At 40.3% G+C, this 26,146-nt stretch overlaps 1 protein-coding gene across 1 annotated transcript in view; it reads right to left on the bottom strand.

Moving 5' to 3' along the window:
* The window catches only part of LOC136863137 (uncharacterized), a 182,722-nt gene extending 158,386 nt beyond the window's left edge, over window positions 1-24,336 (bottom strand). Inside the window, exon 1 of the mRNA XM_067139480.2 lies at window positions 24,230-24,336. The gene's annotated coding sequence lies outside the window, so the exon portion shown is untranslated. The remainder of the gene's footprint in view (window positions 1-24,229) is intronic.
* Between the last annotated feature and the right edge of the window lie 1,810 nt (window positions 24,337-26,146).

Here is a 26,146-nt window from a genome sequence, read left to right as displayed (position 1 = left end):
ATTGTTGTAAGTCAAGATTGTGAATTTCGGTTTTGGAAATAGTTAGCTCTAATATGCGGGGAGAGATGGTTAATTGTCACGGAGTGTTTGTGTGACGTTATTGTAGGCGACCCAAGAGAGATATTCCGTATTAGTGTCGTGTCGAGATTTTTTGTGTCGAGCAAGTGTTTCAAGTCTTGCGAAATGGGAGGAAATGAAGGATTGTGAATCAGGTTGTTGAAATCCTGTAGTGTTGATGCCGGGATGTTCAGTGTAAGAAGCCCGAGGAGGTATTTTGTGTAATTTATTGAGATGGGAATAGGGTCAGTCCACAATTAGGATTCCACGTGAAACCGTAGGTCCGTGATGAATAAAAAAAATATTTGAACGACGTCTTATATTAAATCTCTTAGCATAATCTAGGTGGGTCAAGAATTATATTCTATGTGAATTGCCAGCTAGACCGAGTTTTGTTGTTTAAGAAAGGCAAGTTTTTTCCTTTCATTTGATGCCAGATAATAACACGACTAGCACACATGTGTTTCGTGTCAAGATAACGAAGGGAGACTAGTGTTCCGTTATCCCAAGTCAGCTGTTATGTAGTCCATAGAGCTCGCTACTAGAATCACGTAAATGTAACTTGAATTTGTCATGTGTATTAAAATGCTTGGAATCAGATTTCATTCTTTAGAATAGACTCATCTAATAAAGATTTGAATTCATTTTTGAAGCGACGAAAATGAGACGATAAGGTTGGATTTAACCATTTTCAGGTATGTTAAAATTTGAGAATCGGTAAATGATTGTTGTCTGACATTATTTGAGGGTTGTACAGAGTCTCAATTTTTAATGTTACGAAGCGATGTGACGGGGACTTGTTATTTTCCGTTGTGCGTTAATTTATGCAGAATGTAGGATTTAATGTTCGGATTATCCAACCTAGTTTCTTAATAATTGTTAGTGTTAATGTAAGCTTGTTGTGTGACGTCATGAAATAAATAAATAAATAAATAAATAAATAAATAAATAAATAAATAAATAAATAAATAAATAAATAAATAAATAAATAAATAGTACTGAAGCCTATAAAGTGTATTGCATTCTTCAGCAGCAATGAAGAAAATACAAGCAATAAATAAGACATATTATAATTGAATTAATTAGGGATTTTTAAAGAAACCATTCGTCCGGGCAGATAAAATTTGTTGTTAATTAGTATTATGAGAGTATTTCAATTTATTAAATTATTAAACTCAGTGAAATCGTATTTTGAGAATTAACTTTAAACCAAGTGACTAACTTAAAATGTATTCTGGAAATCTTAGTTTATTTTTCTGGGAAATTTCAACTTGTTAACGTAACGATTAAGGGGACATGTCCGATGGCAAAGAACTTTACTGCCACAAGTGTTGTGAGCGTTTGTTGTTGTTATAATTTTTGATTTGACTTGTTGAGCGTTAGATGTGCCGGGAATTTATTAATGTGGAAACCTTGGTCATCAACTACTGTAACCTAATTGCGTTCAGCCTTCAGCTTAGAAATTTGGATGGTAATGGGGTCATCAACCTCAGTGACTTAGACTAGGGCCATCTACCATTATAGTATCATTTTCCTTGCGGTCGTCCTCCACAATGAATTTAACGTAAATTACAAAGTTAGATGTCGGTCCATGACACATTCGCAGGTCACATCGATTCAATTAAGGGTCCATGCCGTACAACCACTGTGTGGCACATACAGATTGGACTGCCTTAATTATACCAAGAATCTATAGCTCGTTCTACGAGGACTGGATCATCATGAATCGTTATTATGGTGCATGCAGTCTCACATGCAAACCGATTTTAGGGATCTCCAGACTTTCTTTATTTCACTCAACTTAAGACAGTGGTTTCTAGTAAGGATGCCCCTCAGGCAGTTGAGTTAAGGTCTCCAAAGCCAGTAACTCTCATCTGTCATCATTGTTATTATTTGTTTTACGGACAAGACTGAGTTCGTTGTTAAAATGTCATGTGTCTCTTTGACCTCATTTAAATTACTTAAATAACAATCGATTTCCTTGACCCGATTCCTCTAATTTAGTAGCTAGATTAAGTTACTGAAACAAGCCTCTTACCTAAGCAAGTGACGAAGAACCCTAGACGAGCCAAGAGAAAGATCTAATGCCGATTTGCTAATAGGTAAGGAAGGTAGGTATCCTTTAAGGACCTTATATGGTTCAGTATTCAAATGTTTTTTCTTCAATGTGGGTTTCACGTTCATAACGGATCGAGGAAAAATGAGGCCACAGTGTGTCATCTGTAGAGAAGTACTCATTAAAATGGAACATGCTGAAGGTACCAAGCTGTGATAAATGCTCGTGGAGGACATACACCATACTGAAGCTCTCCAACTGTGATAAAAATCCACCCTGGAGGACTGTCAGCACTTTGTTATCGCCACTATTTGGACATTTCCGTTTGTGTTCTGAAAATTAACGCGAATCCATCGATGTCCTTTTGTATACTTCAACGGTAAAGGTCAACGGCATATGTTCATAGAAATGTTCCCCTAATTTTTTGAACTGTGTATATGCATAGTAATTAAATTATTACTTAATAAAATACAAAAACTAAACACAAACCCGTACCACATACAGTCTATAAAAGGCCTTGGAATGCCAAGATGACTGCTGCCCGGTCAGATGACCTAAATATATTGCAGGAGCCCGTGCTCAGTGTGACTACATACTTAACCGCTTGCTTGATCAGGACCGCTGCTTTTCACATTCGACAAAACCTCACCAGTCACAAGGCTAAGTAAAATCTTTTGACTAGCCGAGAATCGAACCTGGGGCTTCCGAATAAGAGATGTTTGCGCTAAACCTACAGTACAATAAATTGCTCGAGGTGGATTACGTGAAGTACCTTCCATATTACTCGCAAGCGAGTTAGGCATCGCACTCATGGGTCCCCCAAACTTAATTGAGTTCCCACCCTTGGGGTTCGATTTAAATTATAGCCACTTCGATGAGAAGCCAGTGACGCTGCCTCTCGACCATCACTCGATATACACGTTTGGAATATGTTCAGCCATCGACTCTGTTTACTTCTATGTGCTGGAAATTCTCCGGAACAAAGGTGTATATAGTAAAGTGAATTAATCTTCGCGCTATCGAGCTCGATAGCTGCATTCTCTTAAGTGCGGCCAGTATCCAGTATTCGGGAGATAGTAGGTTCCAACCCCACTGTCGGCAGCCCTGAAGATGGTTTTCCGTGGTTTCCCGTTTTTACACCAGGCAAATGCTGGGGCTGTACCTTAATTAAATCCACGGCCGCTTCCTTCCCACTCCTAGGCCGTTCCTACCCCATCGTAGCCATAGGAACTATCTGTGTCGATGCGATGTAAAACAAATTGTTAAAAATAGATTGTTCTTCTCTTTTCTAGGTGAAAAGTTCAACCCGCAATCCACCAAGCTTCAAACTCTGGTATTCTGAGCGGAAAGACAGCAGCTAAGTCGTCACAGCGCTAATCGTACCATTCCTACTAATAACAATTAATATTATCATTATTAATGTCCGGCTCCTTGAATGAACGGTCGGCGCAGTGCTCTTCGGTTCGGAGGGCCCCGGGTTCAATTCCCAGCCGGATCGGAGATTTTAACCTTAAATGGTTAATTCTCTTGGCTCGGGGACTGGGTAACTGTGCTGTCCCCAACGTTCCTGCAACTCACACATTACACATAACACCATCCTCCACCACAATAACACGCAGTTATCTACACGTGGAAGATGCCGCCCACCCTCATCGGTGGGTCTGCCTAACAAGGGCTGCATCCGGCTAGAAATATCCACACGAAATTATTATTAATAATTATTAATAATTGAATAATATTAATAATTATATATTATTATTATTATTATTATTATTATTATTATTATTATTATTATTATTATTATTATTATTATTATCTCCCTCTGCGGATCAGTGGTAGAGGGTCAACCTCTGAATCACAAGATTACAAGTTCGAACCTGACAGAGGTTGTTGGAGTTTTGAAGGACAGAAAGAATCCATAGGGCACTTCATGTCGTACGATGTCAGCACGTAAAAGATCTTTGATAACACACTTAATGTTTACCCGCAAACATTAATTAAATCTCGGCCTTAGATCACCCAGTGGTGATCTGGTTTTCTCTAAAATGGAACGATGAAACCGGTGCAAGGACATTAGAGCTACGACAAGAAGGGAGCGACCATGCCCTTAATTAAGGTGCAACCCGATCATTTGCGAGATGTGAAAAGAGGAACCCATAGATAACCATCTTCAGGGAGTTCTATTCGAACCAGTCATCTTCAGTTTACAGGAACACGACTCGCACGAAGAAAGCAGCTCACTCGGCGAATATGGTAGTGTATTTTTTCCCCTCGCGTTTGGGTCTTGTAATGGGATATGTACAGTATTGTTGGTTTCTAAAATAAAATCCCATCCCTGCATTGTTGAGTGAGTATAGAGTCCAATATCATGATCTGCTGTCAGAGCCAGGTAGCGAGTTCTGCTAAAAAAAATTGCTATCTTTTTTTTTTGCTATTTGTTTTACGTCGCACAGACACAGATAGGTCTTATGGTGACGATGGGATAGGAAAGGCCTAGGAATGGGAATGAAACGGCCATGGCCTTAATTAAGGTACAACACCAGCATTTGCCTGGTGTGAAAATGATAAAACACGGAAAACCATCTTCAGGGCTGCCGACAGTGGGATTCGAACCCACTATCTCCCGGATGCAAGCACACAGCTGCGCGCTCCTAACCGCACGGCCAATTCGCCCGGTATATTATTATTATTATTATTATTATTATTATTATTATTATTATTATTATTATTATTATTATTATTATTATTATTATAAAATTCGCTGGGGCCATCAAGGACCACGTTAAGTCTTGTTGCATTTGACACTGAATTTGGCCTTCTTTAGAGCCCAAATTTCCCTCATTCTTTGTGAGTGGGCCTGCTTACGCTCCTCTGTCCAAGGGGCACCGTGTCTTCTCTTCTGTTGCTCGTCTCGGTTTAGCCCGTTCGTCAATATTTTCTTGCGGAAGAGATCTCTGTTAAGGGCGTCTTCAGCTGAGATATGTAGCATTTGAAGGTCTTCTTTGGTATTTATAAACCAGGGAATTGTGGTTTTGGGGTTTGAATCAAAAAGTGAAAGATTTCATTAGTTAACTTTCTTCCGTCCATTATTTTCAGATGACCGTAAAATCGTGCCCGTCTTTTTCTGATTGTGTCGGTAATTTTCTCTATTTTGCAGTAGACTTCCTTGTTGGATCTCTTTTGATGGACTCCATTTCTGTACTTTGATCCCAAGATTCCTCTCACAATTTTGCGTTCTCTTTTCTCCAGTTCTTCAAGGAGTCCTTTGTTGGCATTTAGAGACAGGGTTTCGGCTGCAAATAGAACTACTGGCTTCAGAACTGTTGCATAGTGACGTATCTTGGTGTTTTGGGAAAGGCATTTTTTGTTGTAGATTGTGCGGGATGTTTGGTAGGCTATTTCCAGTTTGCGTACTCGCTCCTGAAGTGCTTCTTTGTCCAGTCCATTTTTCATGATGATCTCACCCAGGTATTTGAATCTGTCTACTCGGGTGATGTCCCCGTATTTTGTATGGAGTTTTGGTGGAGCCTCTTTGATGTTAGTCATTACTTCTGTTTTCTCAAACGATATCTGCAAACCAGTTTGTTCGGCAATTTCCTTTAAAATTTCAACTTGAGCTCTAGCGGTTTCTATGTCGTTTGAGAGGACAGCAATATCATCGGCAAATGCTAAGCAGTCTGTTGCGATCCCCTTAGATTTGGTTCCTATTCTCAATGGACTGTAGTTGGTTTCCTGTAATCTCACCCGCCAGGTTCTGATGATCTTTTCAAGAACACAATTGAAGAGTATAGGGGATAGCCCATCACCTTGTCGGACTCCTGTTTTGATGTCAAAGGAGTGCGAGAGACATCCGTGGAACTTCACCTTGGATTTTGTATCGGTCAGGGTGGCTCTAATTAATGCCAGCAGTTTCAAATCAACTCCAAATTCATTTAAGATGTTTAGCAGGACTTCCCGGTCAATGGAGTCGTACGCTTTCTTAAAGTCCACAAAGACAGACACATACTGCTTGGACCTTAGTGTACAATATCTGATGATCGTTTTGAGATTTTGGATCTGTTCAGCTGTTGAGCGAACTTTTCTGAACCCTCCTTGGTATTCCCCTATTCGATGTTCGACTTGTGCTTCCAAACGCTCCAGGATGGCAAGTGATAGAATTTTGTAAGTCACGGGTAGCAAAGATATTCCTCTGTAGTTGTTGATGTTCTTCTTGCTGCCTTTTTTGTGTAATGGATGGATCAAAGCTATTTTCCAATCTTCGGGTAGGGTCTCCTTGTTCCAAATTTCTTCTATTTGCTTTTGCAAGATATCAAGTGATTTCTCTGAGGCATATTTCCATAGTTCTGCTACTACTGAGTCTTCCCCCGGCGCTTTGTTATTTTTGAGACGGGCAATGTGGCGCTTGATTTCATCTCTGTCGGGTGGTCTGGAATCTGGGTACCTGAGTAAGGGTTCCTTGGTTTCAATGGGGCTTTGCGGTTTAGAGCAATTAAGTAAATTCTTGAAGTAGTCTGCCAGAATGCTGCAATTTTCTTCATTTGACGTCGCCAGTGAGCCGTCCTTTCGCTCAAAGCATACAGATGGTGGTTTATAGCCAGTGAATTTGCGTTTGAAGGCTCTGTAGTACTCTCTGCTTTCATTCTTCGTAAAGTTTTGTTCTATCTTTTCAATGAGAGATTTTTCGTATTTACGTTTCTCAGTTCTGAACACCCTAGCTGCTTGGGCACGTTGGGTTTTGTAGGTTTCCCAATCATTTTCTGATTTCGTAGAGTAGTACTGTTTCCACGCATTGAGTCTTTCTTGGAGGACTGATTCACAGGTACCATTCCACCAGGCATGCTTTTTGCTTCTCTTGATTTCTGCAACGTCTTTGGCGGCCTCAACATGGAGACGTTTGGCGTTGTTAAAGTCACAGTCATTTGGTCTAGCCTTCTCCTGGAACTCCTCGACCCTTTGCCGAAGTTTATAATTGTCGAAGCGTGTGATCTGTGTGGTTGTCTTCCTTGTGTTTGCGGGAATTGGTTTGAATTTGATAAGAGACATATAATGATCTGAGGCCACATTGATGCCTTTCTTTACCTTGACATTCATAATCTCAGGGCTGTTTCTCCTGGAGATTGCAACATGATCAATTTGGAACTCTCCGAGAGCTTGGACGGGAGAACGCCAAGTCATTTGCTTTCTGGGTAGATGGCGAAAGTGGGTCGACATGACCTGCAGGTTGTGATTTTCGCAAATGGACACCAGTCTTTTGCCGTTGGGATTGGCTCTTTTGTGAGCAGGGTAATTTCCTATAACTTTCTTGTACTTCTGTTCACGACCTAGTTGGGCATTGAAGTCACCCAAAAGAAGCTTGACATGGTGTTTGGGGATATTGTTTAATTTTTCATCCAGTAGGTCCCAGAAATTATCAACTTCGTCTGGATCAGACTTGTTCTTATCGTTTGTAGGAGCATGTGCGTTAACTAGGGCGTAGGTTTTGTTCGCGCATTTAATTGTGAGTATAGACAATCTGTCATTCACAGGTTCGAAATTTGCAACCAATTTAAGGATGTTGGTTCTAACAGCAAACGCGGTTCTAAGCATCACAGCTCCATTGAGGATTCCTCTTTGCGCTTTGCTCTTGAAAAATCGGTAGCCTTCGGATTCGAAAATCTCTTCATCTGGGTACCTTGTTTCCTGTAGGGCCATTATGGATATCTGATTTTCGTGAAGAGCTTTGGTGAGGGTTTTCAGCTTGCCAGTTTGTGTAAGTGAATTTATGTTGAAAGTTGCTAGAAAGGTTTTAGATTTTGGCCTGAGTTTTTTACTCTTCTGGGTACACCGAGACGCTCCGACTCGTCTCTTGCATGATGTCGAGTCTCCCCCAGAATTCGAACGAGACTCGTGCGCCGTGGCGTTCACGACAAGGGGTTTATCCGAAGATGTACCCCCTGGGGTATGTTTCTTGAAATGTTGTGCCATCATGCTTTTTGACTTGACTTTGCTTTGGACGGGTACCCATCCATTTACAACTAGGGTTGTTAGCCCTAGAGGTTGCCTCAAGATGTTTTCTGGCTTCTGGTCATTTACCAGTCTTCGCCGTAACCCTGGCAAGGGACCAGTTTTTTTTTTCCTCACGGTGGTATTTGATTTCCCTACTACCCTCTGACTCTGCTGGCGGCAGAGCCAGCGAGCTTTCCCAATTCCAATGGGACGCGCCCGATGGAGGTAACCGGTAAATCCCCACACGGGTTATTATTATTATTATTATTATTATTATTATTATTATTATTATTATTATTATTATTATTATTATTATTTCCAAATCTTTGGCTGAATAGGCAATGGGACCTTCCTTTCAGAGATTCCTGGATTCGGCCGGGTCGAGAAGTTAAACCGCGTCTAATTAATTTCTCAGACTCGGCAGCTGGGTGTTTGTGTTTATCCGCACACACACCTCTTCATATTCAGACAACGCACCGCACTACCAATCACCACAGAAACTAGTGACAGTTACTAGATCCCTCCACATAGGGAAAGGCATCCAACTGTAAAACAGGGCTGTGTAACACAGTTCGCATCTGCGACTTCATCAGGGGGAGGGAAAAGCAGTAGTAGGCGGTAGAATAATACCAAGAAGAAGAAGAAGATTTTTATTGGCTTTACGTCCCACTAACTACTGTTTCAGTTTTCGGAGACGCTGAGGTGCCGGTATTTTGTCGCGCAGGATTTCTTTCACGTGCCAGTAAATCTACCGACACGAGGCTGACGTATTTGAGCTCCTTCAAATCCTACCACCGGACTGAGCCAGGATCGAACCTACCATGTTGGGGTTAGAAGGCCAGCGTCTCAACCATCTGAGCCACTCAGTACAGCTAAAGGAAAAAGAAACTATTATTATTATTATTATTATTATTATTATTATTATTATTATTATTATTATTATTATTATTATTATTATTATTCAAGATATAGACCATTCAACCTATTTCAGCCTCAATCCTGCTTTTAATGGTCGACCGAAGTTTCTCCTTCCTGTAATTTTATAACTGAAAAAGCTCCCTGGGATTCTTCTTTCTTATATTCCTTGTTTCCATGTGTTTGTATTGCTTCATTGCTCACGGTTTCATTAACTGATAATATATTAAATTTTTCACTGGTGTGTTTATAGAGATTCTGCCAACTCTGGTGTACCCATTAACAGATCTTAAATACATGTATGTCGTCCGCCTCTGTGGTGTAGTGGTTTGTGTGATTAGCTGCCACCCCCGGGGTCGATTCCCGGCTCGGCCACGAAATTTGAAAAGTGGTACGAGGGCTGGAACGGGGTCCACTCAGCCTCGGGAGGTCAACAGAGTAGAGGTGGGTTCGATTCCCACGTCAGCCATCCTGGAAGTGGTTTACCGTGGTTTCCCACTTATCCTTATGGCGGGATGGTACCTAACTTAAGGCCACGGCCGCTTCCTTCCCTCTTCCTTGTCTATCCCTTCCAATCTTCCCATCCCCCACCAAGATCCCTGTTCAGCATAGCAGGTGAGGCCACCTGGGCGAGGTACTGGTCATTCTCCCCATTTGTATCCCCGACCCAGAGTCTGAAGCTCCAGGACACTGCCCTTGAGGCAGTAGAGGTGGGATCCCTCGCTGAGTCCGAGGGAAAAGCCAACCGTGAAGGGTAAACAGATTAAGAAAGAAAGAATACATGTATGTCATTTCTACTGTTAGAATTAAAACAAAATGAAATGACTGTTCCTTTCTTGTTCACAAACCTCAACGACACGGTTGCTGTTTCCTTTCCCTCTTTTTTCTTTTCTTTTTTCTTTCAAACCGTTTCTCGTATGAGTGGAATATAACTTATAAGAGAACAGTTAGTTACTCATACTAATGAAATGTTTCTTCCTGGAAGTCAACTGCGATGGACTCCATCAAGATAACATCTCAAGACGTCGCTCTCCTTTACATCTAATACTTCCTGTGAAGTCTTCTTAGACCCTATCCTAAATGAAGCTTGCCGAAAGCCATAAGTAGAAGTAATTAACTCTATGCTCTTGCACTCCCCTGGTCGAAGTAGTCTGTCCTGCGATATGTTACTCGGTCGTATTTCCTATAAAACTTTTGGACAGAAACATGACAGAACTACACCCATCAATGTCACTATTATGACTAATAACTATTGCTTCGTGGATGTTAAGAAGTTTCAGGTATGATATGTGTAGCCATGCTCAAATGAGGAATGCTCATTTCAAAGAAATAGAATATAATGTTTCAATGTACCTGAAACCTGTAAAAACATTTAAGACTGAAATTTTTAAGTTCTACAACTTACCACTTATCACAACTAAATTTAATAATAATGCTATTTGCTTTACGTCCCACTAACTACTTTTTCGGTCTTCGGAGACGCCGAGGTGCCGGAATTTTGTCCCGCAGGAGTTCTTTTACGTGCCAGTAAATCTACCGACACGAGGCTGACGTATTTGGGCACCTTCAAATACCACCGGACTGAGCCAGGATCGAACCTGCCAAGTTGGGGTCAGAAGGCCAGCGCCTCAACTGTCTGAGCCACTCAGCACGGCCAAATAAATTTAAAACACTATCATATGTTAATAAGATTTAGCACCATACACAATTTGAACTTGATTAAATAATTTGTTGCAAAATTATTAACAAATAATACTTATTTGTTACATGTTGTATGATAAATTCTCCATCCAGCACAATTTTTATTATTTTTTTAGATTATAAATTGACAGAATTGTCAAAAATACTCTTATACTTAATAATAACTCCGTTTTTTGCAGTCAGGTATAAACTATTCGAGATGTAAATTTTTCAGTTTTTCATTATTCACACAATAGATAAAACTCTATGTTGGTGCTATTTTAGGAACCAAAATATGAAGGTAACATTCGCCTGATAATAAAATTCAGAACTATTTTTAATTCCTGTACATACTGAAACTTTATCAGAACAGAAACATTCAGGTAAATCTGATAAGAACTCCGTCGGAAGGAGCATTTTATACATGGCAATGAGATTATCATAATTTAAACTAGAAAAATGCAATGGAAAGTTTTAAGAAACATACTTGCATTTAAACTGCTCTGGACTGTAAATTACTCCCTCAGACTTCTGTCTCCTCTTATGCACAGTGTAGGCCTACTACAAGGTAAATATATTCCAGCGGGATTATTGAAATGCAGTCCTGGAGCCTATATTGTCTGCCAACATGAGAGAAATGGGCGTGGGACTGCTCTATATACGCCGTGCTACTACCCTTCAAATCCGGCATTTGGAGCTTTAAAAATGGCGTTAGGTCAAAAGTGAGAACAGTCCTTGAAAGGGGAGGAGTGGGTGGATTTTAAGGTCAAAATTGAAAATTAGATTTTTGGTACAAAAAAAAAAAAATCGTCTACATTTCAGTCTTAAATGTAGGTTTCCTGCAGTTCGACAGTTTCATTAAGGAAGATACAACAGAGTAAAATAAGTAGTTGGTTCTTCATTTTATTACATATACAAGTACATCACGTAGGTGCCGTAAAAATTAAAACACCGAGCTCGATAGCTGCAGTCGCTTAAGTGCGGCCAGTATCCAGTAATCGGGAGATAGTAGGTTCGAACCCCACTGTCGGCAGCCCTGAGGATGGTTTTCCGTGGTTTCCCATTTTCACACCAGGCAAATGCTGGGGCTGTACCTTAATTAAGGCCACGGCCGCTTCCTTCCCATTCCTAGGCCTTTCCTATCCCATCGTCGCCATAAGACATATCTATGTCGGTGCAACGTAAAACAAATTGCAAAAAAAGAACCGTTCACAAACGTTATTCTCATGATTTTTTTAGAGGCGTTCCAGACTTGAAGCATCTTACTCATTATGCCGTTTCACTTGGCACCGAGCGAGTTGGCCGTGCGGTTAGGGGAGCGCAGCTGTGAGCTTGCATTCGGGAGATAGTGGGTTCGAACCCCACTGTCGGAAGCCCTGAAGATGGTTTTCCGTGGTTTACTATTTTCATACCAGGCAAATACTAGGGCTGTACCTTGATTAAGGTCTCAGCCGCTTTTTTCCCACTTCTAGCCCTTTCCTATCGCATTGTCCCCATAAGACCTATCTTTGTCGATGCGACGAAAAGCCAATTGTTGTTTCGTCTGGCGGCAGCTAAATTGGCTAATCTAAACACAAAATGTAATGGGACATATCGCAAAGGGCCAAAACATGCATGTATGAGTAAGGCACTTGCTCCACCTCACAGGAGCGCCGACTTACGAGCTCTGTATCGGCGCCGCGACTGAAGAATTTGTTTATCACTTGCGCTGATAAAGCTTACGTACGCTCTTAGTGAAAAAACATTTTTCTGAAAATTTACGGTTGCCATGTGTTACGGATTTCTCGGACAGTTCGCGATTATTTGGTGACTGAAAACTCCCGGGCTGAAAAGACAGCAATAGAGATTTTTGCTAGATTTAACCCAACGTCGTCTAATTTAACATTTCCACCAATGAAGCACCATGGATCTCTTTGCCGTCATAGCATATAAACAACCAACGAGTACAGAATAACTCTCGAGATGTCAATACAGTGGCCAGTCATCTCTGGTAGTATACAGCTTTCTGGCCAATACTTCCATCACTTCCCCTTCCTTTTGGCCGCCACCGCGTCTTCGTCTATTGGCTTGTTGATCTTTTACGTGGCTTGTTGTGGTTATGATTTGTATTGTATTGTATTGTATTCTATTAAATACTTGTTACATAAGCCTGGCGATTTGATAAAGTCGGCCAGACAAATGATTAAGTTCAGGGAGGTATATACTGGACAGTTTCCAAGCATAAAGCGAGGAAGACATGAATACGAGGCTGTTTGCAAAGTTTGCGGGTAAGTAGCATTGCATTTATACACAGACCCATTGTAATGCATTGTTAATTTTCCAATATCGTTGTTTTCCTATGAATAAATGTCTTCTATAAATTCTTCTTCATAGTTCCTTTATTTCAATTAGTAATTTAGGCAGACGAGATCTTAATGACCACATGCAATCCAGAAAGCATAATTAGGCAGTGGGTTCATCATCTTTATCCAAATAACTCTCCACTTTCTTCACAATACAGACAGATGGTGAGAAAGTAGCCGCAGTAGTAGGTACATTTGTATTTCACTGCGTCAAACACTATCATTCGTACAGATCCAGTTGTTGCTCTTTAAAAATAATAGATGAGATTTCCAATGACTCGAAAGTATAAGTAATTTTTTCCAGCACCAAAGCTAAAACGGAAGCCATCATCAATAATGTGATTTCACCGAGCTCGATAGCTGCAGTCGCTTAAGTGCGGCCAGTATCCAGTAATCGGGAGATAGTGGGTTCGAGCCTCACTGTCGGCAGCCCTGAAGATGGTTTTCCATGGTTTCCCATTTTCACACCAGGCAAATGCCGGGACTGTACCTTAATTAAGGCCACGGCCGCTTCCTTCCAATTCCTAGGCCTTTCCTATCCCATCGTCGCCATAAGACATATCTATGTCGGTGCGACGTAAAGCAAATAGCAAAAAAATAATAATAATAATAATGTGATTTCACCGATCACTTAATATAGTACAAGTCTATCGAAGGCCATTTAGGTTGCTGTTAGCACTGATGCCGGCAACCACAAATATTTGAAGATATTTCCTCTTTTTGTGCAGTAATGAAGGTGTCCAAAGTAGACTGTTAAATGAAAATTAATATGACAGTGAGAATTCAAATGTGTATACAGTGTCATTATAGAAAATGTTCTTAGTTATAAAGTATCTGCTTTTTTGTGGAAATAATACAAATACTAACTTCGTGGGCGTTGTGAGGAAAGAACATAACAATGTGTACAAGAAACTTCAGAATAAATTGAATATTCAAATTTTCGGCGTAAGCTGTACAGTTAATATTTTGCATAATGCAATTTAGACTGGAACAGATGCCCTCTCTCATGATATTAAGAGCATTATCATTAAAGGTGTTAATTATTTCTCTAAACATACTGTTCGTGTAAGCGTCAATAAAATAATTTTCAGAATGTGTTGATGTAACACCTAAAAACCTTCTTAGAGATGTAACAAGGTGGCTCACCGTGTTTCCTGCTATAGGGAGGTCCATCTACATGTTTCAGGCACTTTAGTCTTACGTACTTTCACTCGAATAGTGTCCTTCTCTTTTTAAGAAATTATTCTCTGATTCTGTTAGTGAAATGTACTTGCTGTTCTTGCATGCACTAATGAAGCCTCTTCAAGGATCAGTTAGTAATAGTGAGAAGGAGAACATATCAGTTATCCAGATAAGACTGGAGCTGGAAAATATACTGCAAATGTTAGAAGAGAGGAAACAGTATGTGTTTGTTACATCTGAAGTTAAAGAATTAATGTCAGATCTTACAAAATATCACCAGTCTACATTTCTAGAAGAATATTATATCTTCTATCAAACTATTATTGACTACTTGATAAGATGGAGTAAGCCCTTGTGTGATATTGACCACTGCTGAAAATTTTGGACTATTATTTTTCCGTTCCTTGTCATAATGCCAACGTAGCGGGATTGTTTTCTCTCCTGACTGCTTCAGTGGATAGAAGAAACGAATAGGCTAACAGTAATCTCTGTTTCTGAAAATGCAGTATAATATTAAATATGTAAGTTGCAATTAATTTAATTAACTGACTGCGAACTAGACCAAGTTCGTTCAACCGTTCAAGGTTCTGAAAAATACGATTGGTTTAAAAAAGATAATACTGTTAATTCATATACTGAGTACATTTAATGGATATTTTCATTTTTGGTAATAAAATGCTTTCTTAAGGGAAAATAAAAATAAAGCAGTCCTTCTTAAAGTCTGTATCGATTAATTTAACGGTACGTTTTGTCCTGGTTTTGGATTCACAGATTATGGCAATCCTATGAAGATGACTGGCTAAGAAAGTTACTGAATTATTTGTATCTTCGATCCTTGGCCTTTCCTGTCCGTTTGTCGCCATAAGGCCTATCTGTGTCGGTACGACGTAAAACAAATAGCAAAAAAGAAACTTACTCTCTGAATGAAAGGAAAACAGTTTCATCTCACCCTTATATTTTTGGGATTTGCCAATTGCTGGCATTTGCGTAAAGTGTAGCAACGTGGACTAACAGATAAATAAAATACTAAGATGTAAGTTTGAATACGATTTACTTTCCGGTTGTATTTGCTTGTATAAGGAATGGAGAAATATGAAGGAGCTGTAAAGGGAAACGTCATTTTAAGTTCTAAGAACTCTTAAAACGTTCAGATTAGGCCGATACTTTACATGAGCACTTTATAACTCTTAATAATTAGTAATTGTGACAGTTAATAGGAATACCCTATTATCTGAAGAGTGGGAATTGTCATGACAGTTTGTCTGGTATTGTTAAAAGGAAATTTAATTTTGGAATTAACAATTTCCAGAATCATATCAGCATTGTAATTTCGAGCTTTATCTGTGTGGATAACTTCACTTTGATAATGCATATTACCAAGTCTCACTTTATCCACGGCAATCGTCGTGTACGACGGCGTAAGTCGATCTTCTAATGTTGCCGTGAATTTTTGGGTTGATGCCATATGACACTGCCACAGAAAGTGTCGTATTCATCGATATGTTATTCACAAGATGAAGATCCGTATTATACTTGCAAGAAATTATGACCTTCTAAAATGCATTTCCCTTGGTCTACGGTACAAAGCTCCCAAGAACTTATCCGTCTCCGCATCCTGGAAGGTCTCCCCAGAATAGTTTCTCGGAATAAGCACGTCAGGAGATGTGTTATGTCTGGCTAGAGGGGAAGAGAACAGGAACGGTATGGTGATGTTCTGGCTGCAAACATTAATTATAATGAATATCATTTGTTTATTGTTTAAGAGCCTCCGTGGCTCAGGCGGAAGCGCGCCGGCCTCTCACCGCTGGGTTCCGTGGTTTAAATCCTGGTCACTCTATGTGAGATTTGTGCTGGACAAACCGGAGACGGGACAGGTTTTTCTCCGGGTACTCCGGCATTCCCTGTCATAATTCATTCCAGCAACACTCTCCGATATAATTTCGTTTCATCTGTCATTCATAAATCATTGCCCCAGAGTGCAACAGGCTTCGGCAGCCGGCACAGTTCCTATCCTCGCCGCTAGATGGCGGCTTCATTCATTCCATTCCTGACCCGGTCGAATGACTGGAAACAGGCTGTGGATTTTCATTTCATTATTTGTTTAACATTCCTTCGATTCCTACAGTTTATTAAAGACGCCGTAATTGAATTGTATCCCACAGAAAGCCAAGGACACAGATTTGTCACATTTAAACAGCTACAATTGCAGTTGACCTCAGCCAGAATCGAACTCGCTATCTTCGAAACCGAAGAACAATGACTGACTTCACCACTGAGGTTGGCTGACTGTACAAAGTCCATGTGTGTCTCTTTTCGTTTCCGTCCATATCATTATGAACACAGTGTGTAAATTCTGTTATTTCTCGAGTTACAATTATTCTGTGAACTAGAGGACCCGTGCTGCTGAGTTATGAATAGATGAAATAACGTGTTGCGACTTGAAAATGCCCCATGCGTTGCCCGGGTACTTTCTTAAATGTTTATTAAATGTTTATTTTTAGGATTTATATTGCCTGTTAATTTTGTATCAAGCGATTTTTTGTACATTTATTTATTGTGACGTTGGTTGATATTTTCCTAACTATTTTCTTGTTTTATGCGTTTAGAATTACCGTCACTCACATGGCCGGCAGGTTGCCTTGAAGTACTGGCGAACGCTTTGGCCAATCAGAATGCTACATTTTTCTTTAATAATATAAAAGTATACGGCAATAGAGTTTTCTGCTTTTAAAGACACTCTGCAAGTCTACAGGCCAAGTGGTAACATAAATTAGCCCAGTATTTTAAACATATACATGATGATACTTGTTAGCCAATATCGAATTATGATTGGGAAGGTGTAATTGCTGGCGTCACTACTGACCTTTCACCAAGGTGGTTGTGATTCGAATCCCGATCAATGGATATAATAATGTTAAATGAAAATTCACAACCCTGTAGTATATATTAGGGGATGCCTGGCCGAGGCGGTAAAGGCGTGCTCGGTTCGTCCGGAAGGACGTGGGTTCGAACCCCCGTCAGGAAGTCGTAACATTTAAGAAACGAGATTTCCCCTTCCGGAGGTGCATATGGCCCTGAGGTTCACTCAGCCTACACCAAAACTGAGTACCAGGTTAATTCCTGGGGGCAAAGGCGGCCGGGCGTAGAGCTAACCACTCTACCCCATCAAGTGCTGAGGTTAACAATGGTGGAAGCCTTTACATTTCACTCCTCCAAGGGCCTTCATGGCCTGTACGGAGGTGACTTTGCTTTTGTAGTATATATTCCATATTTTTTTAAACGAGGCTTCAGTAGGCTATCATGTCACCTAAATCCCCATGCTTGCTTGCTTGCTTGCTTGCTTGCTTGTTTGAAGCATAATAACCACCATTATAACACATTGTATGAATACTGTAAAGTATTCAGGCAGGAATAGTTACATACCACAAAATAAGTAAAAGTAACTACAGTAGTATACTTGCAGTATGTCCTACCTGGTTTTTCTAACACCAACCATTCTAATACAAGTATCAGGTCACTAAAGTAAGACCTTCTTGTTAAATGGCCGTTAATTAAATAATTCATTTAAATTCTTTCTCTAGCGTTAGAAAAGGTTAGGAAAATATGGACCGAGCAAGTGGTCGCGCGGTTTGAGTCACGTAGCTATCACCTTTCGTTCGCGGTATAATGGGTTGAAATACCACCGTCGGCAGCCCTGAAGTTGATTTTTGAGTGGTTTTCCATTTTCACACCAGGCAAATGCTGGGGCTGTACCTTAATTAAGGCCACAGTCAATTCCTTCCCATTCCTAGTCTTCCCTATTCTATCGTCGCCAAAATCAATCAATAATGATCTGCATTTAGGGCAGTCGCTCAGGTGGCAGATTCCCTGTCTGTTGTTTTCCTAGCCTTTTCTTAAATGATTTCAAAGAAATTGGAAATTTATTGAACATCTCCCTTGGTAAGTTATTCCAATTCCTAACTCCCCTACCTATAAACGAATATTTGCCCCAATTTGTCCTCTTAAATTCCAACTTTATCTTCATTTTGTGATTTTTCTTACTTTCAAAGACACCACTCAAACTTATTCGTCTACTAATATCATTCTACGCCATCTCTCCGCTAATAGCTCGGAATATACCACTTAGTCGAGCAGCTCGTCTTCTTTCTCCCAAGTCTTCCCAGCCCAAACCTTGCAACATTTTCTAACGCTACTCTTTTGACGGAAACACCCAGAACAAATCGAGCTGCTTTTCTTGGGATTTTTCCAGTTCTCGAATCAAGCAATCCAGGTGAGGGTCTCATAAACTGGAACCATATACTAGTTGGGGTCTTACCAGAGACGTATATGCCCTCTCCTCTACATCCTTACTACAACCCCTAAACACCCTCATAACCATGTGCAGAGAGCTGTACCCTTTATTTACAATCCCATTTATGTGATTACCCCAATGGAGATTTTTCCTTATAGTAACACCTAGATACTTACAGTGACCCAATAAGAAACTTTCTACCCGTCAACGCAGTAATAGAAACTGAGAGGACTTTTCCTAATTTTGAAACTCACAACCTGACTTTTAACCCCGTTTAACATCATCTGTCCATCTCACAACATTATCGAGGTCATTTTGCAGTTGCCCACAATCTCGTAACATATTTATTACTCTATACAGAATAACATCATCTGCAAAAAGCCTTATCTCTTATTCCACTTCTTTACTCATATCATTTCTATATATAAGGAAATATAAAGGTCCAATAATGCTGCCTTGAGGCATTCCCCGCTTAATTATTACAGGGTCAGATAAATCTTCGCTTACTTTAATTCTCTGAGATCTATTTTATAGAAATATAGCAACCCGTTCAGTCACTCTTTTGTCTAGTCCCATTGCACTCATTTTTGCCAGTAGTCTCCCATGATCTACCCTATCAAATGCTTTAGTCAGATCAATCGCTATCCAGACCATTTGACCTCCTGAAACCAAGATATCTGCTATATCTTGCTGGAATCCTACAAGTTGAGGTTCAGTGGAATAACGTTTCGTAAACCCGAACGGCCTTCAATCGAACCAGTAATTAATTTCGCAAACATGTTTAATATAATCAGAAAGAATGCCTTCCAAAAGCTTACATGCAACGCATTTCAAACTTACTGGCCTGTAATTTTCAGCTTTTTAACCGAGATCGATAGCTGCAGTCGCTTACATGCAGCCAGTATCCAGTAATCGGGAGATAGTGGGTTCCAACCCCACTGTCGGCAGCCCTGAAGATGGTTTTCCTTGGTTTCCCATTTTCACACCAGGTAAATTCTGGGGCTGTGCCTTAAATAAGGCCACGGCCGCTTCCTTCCCATTCCTAGTTATTTCCTCTCCCACCGTCGCCATAAGACCTATCTGTGTCGGTGCGACGTAAAGCGAAAAGCAAAAAAAAATTCAGCTTTATGTCTATCACCCTTTTTTATACACAGGGGCTACTGTAGCTAATCTCCATTCATATTGTATATGTCTTTTATGCAAACAATAATCAAATAAGTACTTCAGCTATGGTACTATATCCCAACCCATTGTCTTCAGTATATCCCTAGAAATCTTATCAATTCCAGCCGCTTTTCTAGTTTTCAATTGTTGTATATTATTGAAAATGTCATTGTTATCTTGTGTAAATGTTAATACTTCTTCAGCATTAGTCACCTCCTCTATCTGGACATTGTCCTTGTAACCAACAATCTTTATATACTGCTGACTGAATGATTCTGCCTTTTGAAGATTCTCACATACACACTCTCCTTGTTCATTAATTATTCCTGGAATGTTCTCCTTGGAACCTGTTTCTGCCTTAAAGTACCTATACATACTCTTCCATTTTTCACTAAAATGTGTATGACTGCCAATTATGCTTGCCACCATGTTATCCTTAGCAGACTTCTTTGTTAGATTCAATTTCCTATTAAGTTCCTTCAATTTCTCCTTACTTCTACAGCCATTTCTAACTCTATTTCTTTCCAATCTGCACCTCCTTCTTAGTCTCTATTATAATAAGGTGGGTCTTTATCATTCCTTACCACCTTTAAAGGTACAAACTTGTTTTCACATACCTCAACAATTGCTTTAAGCCCATCCCAGAGTCTGTTTACATTTTTGTTTACTGTTTTCCACCGCTCACAGTTACGTTTTTAAACTCCCCCATGCCTGCTTTATCAGCCATATGGTACTGCCTAATAGACCTCCCTTTCTATCACATTTATTTTTAACTACCACAAAAACAACTTCATGATCACTAATACCATAAGATCTACCTGTGTCGGTGCGACGTAAAGTACGTTGTGTGAACTAATTAAAGAGGAAAATGTGGGAACTGCAGCACCACAAACGAAGGGGCGATTCGTGTTGATATTAGAGATATTGAAGGGTGCCAACCAGGTATGCAAACCATAACGGTTTCAGGACAATCGAATTATTCACACTGTTCACCGCACCTGATTGGTGACGGACGAACTATACTTTTTATGTGAAGCCCAGTAGAGCTTAGTTGACGTATAGTCTGTAAAGTACAATTAAATGAAGGTTTGGCATATGAAACGTGTCCCGCTGACGTGTGCGAGCAGGATATCAACGACTGCCACCTGCTGAGAGTGCCCGGATAATAGGTCTGCGCGGGAAAGGATTATTTGTGCGGGCTGTAGATACATGTATTGCATCTACAGTAGATGTATGGCAGTAGTGGTCGAAGGAAAAGACAAAAGCTCGCAAACCTGGGACGGGTCCAATCCTACGGACCACTGTACGGGAGGATTGACACATCGTTCGGATGTCCCGGATAGACCCCCGAGCATCAGCAGCGGAAATATGAGCAACTGGATATCATACGTTACGCGACTAACAACTGGAAATCTTTTGCATGTCCCTACAGAGAGTGTTCCACTGCCCCAAATACACCGATGTGTGAGGCTGCCCTTCTGTCGAGAACATCACGATGGGCTGACGACTGGAACAGTGTTGAAGTCAGTGATGAATTGCGCTTTTGTTTCCGCCACAATAATCGTTCCAGTCGTGTACTGCGTAGAAGGGCCCGGCTGATCTTATTGTCGAGAGGCACACAGGACCATCACCAGGCATTACAATCTGGGAGGCTATGGACTTTCATGTAAAATCACGATTAGTGATTGTTGAGGGTACAATGACTGCTACTCGACAGTATGCGGAAAGGTTGTCAATACAGTGGTTGTCCCTCTGATGTTCACCGTTGCAAATGGGATGTTTCAGCACAACAACGCCGGTCTTCACACTGTAGGCATCTCCAGAGAAGCTCTTCAAGGCATTTCGCTTTTACAGTGAGCCATCAGGAATCCGCACATAAGCGCTACTGGACATATGTGGGACATGATGGGTAGATACCATTATAACTCCCCTCAGTCACCCTGAATTGTGGACTAACACACCCTGGCGGAGTAGTAAGCATGGACCGCAATTCTTCAGGACGTGATCCAGTGCATATTGACTCCATGCCGAGTAAGATTCAGCAAATTATTGCAGCTCGGGGTGGCCACAACCTGCACTGATCTGTGACAATATGTGTGCTGAGAGAAGCACCTGAACGTGTTACAATAGCATCTCTACCTTACATCCTTCTACCGTGCACTCTTGGGGAAAAACACGCACTTAGGGTCACAAACCCGGGTAGTGATTTCAAAGCAAAAGTAGAAGGAGAGAAAAGATATATACAAGATTGTTTTAAAAGTGGCCCGCACCGGATAAGATACCATTTGTGTATAGTAAAGAAATATATGGCAAAAGAGAATAAAGGAATAAAAAGTAAACACTAATTCAAATAATAAAGGGTAGGATACACGTTGTTCGAGAATATATAACACTGTTAACATACAGGATATAAAGGAGGGGCGGGGGGTACAATGCGGAGAATAGGTGTAAACAATTATTAGGCTTAATTATATTGCTTAATGTAGTAATAGATAAACTAATTGTAATGAGGAAAAACATGCATGTATCAAAAGAAAATGTTTTACAGTACCAGTAAATGATTACATTCTCCCCAGCTTGAGGTGATCAGGAACTGGGGGATGGGAGTATTCTATTCTAAAACGTGTTGAATCATACTCACAAAACATAATAACTAGCCCTTATAGTATTATTATTATTATTATTATTATTATTATTATTATTATTATTATTATTATTATTATTATTATTATTATTATTACTATTATTATTATTATTATTATTATTATTACTTTGTTGTTTACAATTCGCTTTACGTCGCACCGACACAGGTAGGTCTTATGGCGACGATGGGACGGGAAAGACCCAGGAGTGGGTAGGAGGCAGCCGTTGCCTTAGTTAAGGTACAGCCCCAGCAATTGCCTGGTGTGAAAATGGGAAACCACGGAAAACCATCTTCAGGACTGCCGACAGTGGGGCTCTAACCCACTATATCCCGGATGCAAGTTCACAGCTGCGCGCCCCTATCCGTACGGCGAACTTGGCCGGTATTATTATCATTGGTATTGACAAATAAACAAACTTACGACTCAATGTCAGTCTGATATTCTCAGTTATACAGTATGGCAGCCATCAAAACTCAAAATTGCGGCATCATTCAAGTCCAATGTCACTCAAACAATTCTAAATACAATAGTGTCGTGATTTTCAAGAACGTCCTTCGAGCTAATATTCCGACATTCTAGTGACTGTGCAAATAATTAGCACTTCATGAAACACTAATCAACTGACTTTTTTTCAGTGGTTTAACGTGGCACTAATATATCTAAGGTTTTCTGCAATGCAAGGATGGGAATGGGCTAGGACTGGAAAGGTAGCGAAAGTGGCCTTAGCTAAGGTATAGCCCCGGCATTTGCCTGGTATGAAAATGGGAAACCACGGAAAATCATCTTCAGGGCTACCGACGTTGGGATTCGAACCCACCACCTCCCGAATGCAATCACACGGCTACGCGACCGCAAACACTTGGCCAGCTCATTCGGTATTATTATTATTATTATTATTATTATTATTATTATTAATATTATTATTATTATTTGCTATTTCTCAACATTACACTAACACATTAACATTTTTTTGTGACGGTGTATAGCAAAGATCAACGAACGGAAGGATAGCGGTCGTGGCATTAATTAAGGTACTGTCCAAGCATTTGCTTCGTGTGAAAATAGGAGATCACAAGAAACCATCTTGAGGGCTGCCGACCATAGAAATAGAAACCATCATCTTCTGCATGGAAGTTTACACCTAAATGGTACATGCCACTCAACCAGTCCGGTCGGTATGATTATTATTATTATTATTATTATTATTATTATTATTATTATTATTATTATTATTATTATTATTATTATTATTATTATTATTATAGCCTGGCTTCATAGATTCGCGGCCGAGTTGGGGAATTTAACCGCAGCTGGTTGATTCTGCTGAGTCGGGGTCTGGATGTTTTTGTTTGTCCCAACACACTTCTCTTCATATTCGCACAACACACCACACTGCCAACCATCGCAGAAACACGTAATACATCCATCACATATGGTTGACGTCAAGAGGCCATCCGGCCGTAAAACTGAGCCAAGTCCACGTGACCGAAACAGCTCGCACCCGCGTGTGGGAAAAGCGGCAGATTATTATTATTATTATTATTATTATTATTATTATTATTATTATTATTATTATTATTATTGAGTTTTATTCAAGCTCACTTCAGGTATATATTGATAATTCATGTTCCGAAGCACCTATCTCCTAGATCCAAATTGTTGCATTTACACACACACACACACACACACACACACACACACACCCCGGAACGGCAATAAGGATCTTTGTATCAGAGAGTTTCTGCGAACAGATGCACACGAAAATAATAAACAAGTATGCTCTGAGGCAATAAAATTAATCCAAGAGCACAACATAATTTTTAATGGCCGAAGTTTCCTCCTTCTGAACCTGGTATAGCTGGAAACGAAGTAAACTGGCACATGCAGTACATCAACAGGTGGAACTACTTACTGCGAGTGGTTGATCAGAGGGTTCATGGCGCCGCTGCGCGGATCGCCCGCTCAGTGTTATCGCTGGCCCCTAACTAGAGTAGCGATGAACAGCTCACTCCGTTCTCCACTTAGATCGCAGAGCGCTCCATCTGGAGCTGTCGGCTGCCAAATTCTCCGCCCCTCTCCTTTTGGTTGTGCTTTGTGGTATCACACTGATTTCTTCACAACACCAGTTCACATCAAATCTTGTCTAAATATCGCTACTGAAAATAGAAAAATGAATATAATAATTAATTAATATTATTGGTTTTACGTCCCACTAACTACATTTACGGTTTTCGGAGACACCGAGTTGCCACATTATTTCCTGCAGGAGTTCTTTTACGTGCCGGTAAATCTACCGACACAGAGTTGACGTATTTGAGCCCCTCAATCTAACTTAACAATTTGGGCTAAGACATCCACCGCGCTAACAGTAGGAGACACTTGATGATGATGATGCTTGTTGTTTTAAGGGGCCTAACATCGAAGGTCATCGGGCCCTAGGAGACACTTAGCCCAGCAATAATAATAATAATAATAATAATAATAATAATAATAATAATAATAATAATAATAATAATGAGCAAGTGGTTGTGCGGTTTGGGTCACGTAGCTATCAGCTTGCACTCGGGGATAGTGGATTCGAACCCCACTGCTGGCAGCCCTGAATGTGGGTTTCCGTGGTTTCCCATTTTCACACCAGGCAAATGCTGGGACTGCACCTTAATTAAGGCCACGGTCACTTCCTTCCCACTTCTGGCCCTTTCCTATCCCATCGTCACCATGACCTATCTGTGTCCGTGCGACAAAGCAGATTGTAAACTAATAATAATAATAATAATAATAATAATAATAATAATAATAATAATGTCCATCTCTTTGGCTGAATGGTTAGCATAGCGGCCTTCTGTTCAGAAAGCTCCGGGTTCGATTTCCGGCCGGATCGCTTTTTTAAATTATTTAGTTAATTCGTCTAGCTCGGAGGCCTAATACACATTTTTGTTTACATACAACACATCACACTCCCAACCACCGCCACAGGAATAGGCCTACACAATAGTGAATATATCGCTCCACATAGGGCTGTCGTCAGGAAGTAGGTACGAACTCTGTGTATACCCACAACACGCGTTATACGTAGGCCTATAGGTTCAATTGTTTCTGAGAAAAGTGTACCTGCGAGAAACATAGACAATACCATGTGCTCATTCTTTCTTTCTTTCTATGTACCTTGCACATTGTTCTTCCGCAATTCTGATTCACCTGGAATTGTTCTCTCTTCTACGAACTCTCAGAGTTATCATTTTGCAATCTGCTAAGCAGAATATTCTCAGTAATATATGCTCCGCATAAATTTTCAGAAAATCATTTTAATTGCCCCCCATAGGGAAGTTTTGTACCATATGGCCTTTCTGTTTTCCGTCACGATCCGCTTCATGTTTATTATATCAACCACTACTGATCTGCATTTAGGGCAGTCGCCCAGGTGGCAAATTCCCTATCTGTTGTTTTCCTAGCCTTTTCTTAAATGATTCAAACAAATTGGAAATTTGTTGAACATCTCCTTTGGTAAATTATTCCAATCTCTAACTCCCCTTCCTATAAATGAATATTTGCCCCAATTTGTCCTCTTGAATTCCAACTTTATCTTCATATTGTGATCATTCCTACTTTTAAAGACGCTACTCCAACTTATTCGTCTACAAATGTAATTCCACGCCATCTATCCGCTGACAGCTCGGAAAACACCACTTAGTCGAGCAGTTTGTCTTCTTTCTCCCAATTCTTCCCAGCCCAAACTTTGCAACATTTTTACAACGCTACTCTTTTGTCGGAAATCACCCAGAACAAATCGAGCTGCCTTTCTTTGGATTTTTTCCAGTTCTTGAATCAG

This window comes from Anabrus simplex, chromosome 2, assembly GCF_040414725.1.
Source record: "Anabrus simplex isolate iqAnaSimp1 chromosome 2, ASM4041472v1, whole genome shotgun sequence".
Lineage (NCBI taxonomy): Eukaryota > Metazoa > Arthropoda > Insecta > Orthoptera > Tettigoniidae > Anabrus > Anabrus simplex.
This window is presented reverse-complemented; position numbering and strand designations above follow the sequence as displayed.